This window comes from Tursiops truncatus, chromosome 4 (genome assembly GCF_011762595.2).
Source record: "Tursiops truncatus isolate mTurTru1 chromosome 4, mTurTru1.mat.Y, whole genome shotgun sequence".
Classification (NCBI taxonomy): domain Eukaryota; kingdom Metazoa; phylum Chordata; class Mammalia; order Artiodactyla; family Delphinidae; genus Tursiops; species Tursiops truncatus.
The window spans coordinates 138,814,827-138,817,326 of NC_047037.1; positions in this window are offsets into that span (position 1 = coordinate 138,814,827).

Sequence of the window (2,500 nt, forward strand, 5' to 3'; positions counted from 1 at the left end):
ACCCACCCCCCCCCCCCCCAAACAGCTCTCCTAAAAAAAAGCCCCCCCCCCCCCCCCACCCCCCCCCCCCCCCCCCCCCCCCCCCCCCCCCCCCCCCCACCCCCCCCCCCCCCCCCCCCCCCCCCCCCCCCCCCCCCCCCCCCCCACCCCCCCCCCCCCCCCCCCCCCCCCACCCCCCCCCCCCCCCCCCCCCCCCCCCCCCCCCACCCCCCCCCCCCCCCCCCCCCCCCCCCCCCCCCCCCCCCCCCCCCCCCCCCCCCCCCCCCCCCCCCCCCCCCCCCCCCCCCCCCCCCCCCCCCCCCCCCCCCCCCCCCCCCCCCCCCCCCCCCCCCCCCCCCCCCCCCCCCCCCCCCCCCCCCCCCCCACCCCCCCCCCCCCCCCCCCCCCCCCCCCCCCCCCCCCCCCCCCCCCCCCCCCCCCCCCCCCCCCCCCCCCCCCCCCCCCCCCCCCCCCCCCCCCCCCCCCCCCCCCCCCCCCCCCCCCCCCCCCCCCCCCCCCCCCCCCCCCCCCCCCCCCCCCCCCCCCCCCCCCCCCCCCCCCCCCCCCCCCCCCCCCCCCCCCCCCCCACCCCCCCCCCCCCCCCCCCCCCCCCCCCCCCCCCCCCCCCCCCCCCCCCCCCCCCCCCCCCCCCCCCCCCCCCCCCCCCCCCCCCCCCCCCCCCCCCCCCCCCCCCCCCCCCCCCCCCCCCCCCCCCCCCCCCCCCCCCCCCCCCCCCACCCCCCCCCCCCCCCCCCCCCCCCCCCCCCCCCCCCCCCCCCCCCCCCCCCCCCCCCCCCCCCCCCCCCCCCCCCCCCCCCCCCCCCCCCCCCCCCCCCCCCCCCCCCCCCCCCCCCCCCCCCCCCCCCCCCCCCCCCCCCCCCCCCCCCCCCCCCCCCCCCCACCCCCCCCCCCCCCCCCCCCCCCCCCCCCCCCCCCCCCCCCCCCCCCCCCCCCCCCCCCCCCCCCCCCCCCCCCCCCCCCCCCCCCCCCCCCCCCCCCCCCCCCCCCCCCCCCCCCCCCCCCCCCCCCCCCCCCCCCCCCCCCCCCCCCCCCCCCCCCCCCCCCCCCCCCCCCCCCCCCCCCCCCCCCCCCCCCCCCCCCCCCCCCCCCCCCCCCCCCCCCCCCCCCCCCCCCCCCCCCCCCCCCCCCCCCCCCCCCCCCCCCCCCCCCCCCCCCCCCCCCCCCCCCCCCCCCCCCCCCCCCCCCCCCCCCCCCCCCCCCCCCCCCCCCCCCCCCCCCCCCCCCCCCCCCCCCCCCCCCCCCCCCCCCCCCCCCCCCCCCCCCCCCCCCCCCCCCCCCCCCCACCCCCCCCCCCCCCCCCCCCCCCCCCCCCCCCCCCCCCCCCCCCCCCCCCCCCCCCACCCCCCCCCCCCCCCCCCCCCCCCCCCCCCCCCCCCCCCCCCCCCCCCCCCCCCCCCCCCCCCCCCCCCCCCCCCCCCCCCCCCCCCCCCCCCCCCCCCCCCCCCCCCCCCCCCCCCCCCCCCCCCCCCCCCCCCCCCCCCCCCCCCCCCCCCCCCCCCCCCCCCCCCCCCCCCCCCCCCCCCCCCCCCCCCCCCCCCCCCCCCCCCCCCCCCCCCCCCCCCCCCCCCCCCCCCCCCCCCCCCCCCCCCCCCCCCCCCCCCCCCCCCCCCACCCCCCCCCCCCCCCCCCCCCCCCCCCCCCCCCCCCCCCCCCCCCCCCCCCCCCCCCCCCCCCCCCCCCCCCCCCCCCCCCCCCCCCCCCCCCCCCCCCCCCCCCCCCCCCCCCCCCCCCCCCCCCCCACCCCCCCCCCCCCCCCCCCCCCCCCCCCCCCCCCCCCCCCCCCCCCCCCCCCCCCCCCCCCCCCCCCCCCCCCCCCCCCCCCCCCCCCCCCCCCCCCCCCCCCCCCCCCCCCCCCCCCCCCCCCCCCCCCCCCCCCCCCCCCCCCCCCCCCCCCCCCCCCCCCCCCCCCCCCCCCCCCCCCCCCCCCCCCCCCCCCCCCCCCCCCCCCCCCCCCCCCCCCCCCCCCCCCCCCCCCCCCCCCCCCCCCCCCCCCCCCCCCCCCCCCCCCCCCCCCCCCCCCCCCCCCCCCCCCCCCCCCCCCCCCCCCCCCCCCCCCCCCCCCCCCCCCCCCCCCCCCCCCCCCCCCCCCCCCCCCCCCCCCCCCCCCCCCCCCCCCCCCCCCACCCCCCCCCCCCCCCCCCCCCCCCCCCCCCCCCCCCCCCCCCCCCCCCCCCCCCCCCCCCCCCCCCCCCCCCCCCCCCCCCCCCCCACCCCCCCCCCCCCCCCCCCCCCCCCCCCCCCCCCCCCCCCCCCCCCCCCCCCCCCCCCCCCCCCCCCCCCCCCCCCCCCCCCCCCCCCCCCCCCCCCCCCCCCCCCCCCCCCCCCCCCCCCCCCCCCCCCCCCCCCCCCCCCCCCCCCCCCCCCCCCCCCCCCCCCCCCCCCCCCCCCCCCCCCCCCCCCCCCCCCCCCCCCCCCACCCCCCCCCCCCCCCCCCCCCCCCCCCCCCCCCCCCCCCCCCCCCCCCCCCCCCCCCCCCCCCCCCCCCCCCCCCCCCCCCCCC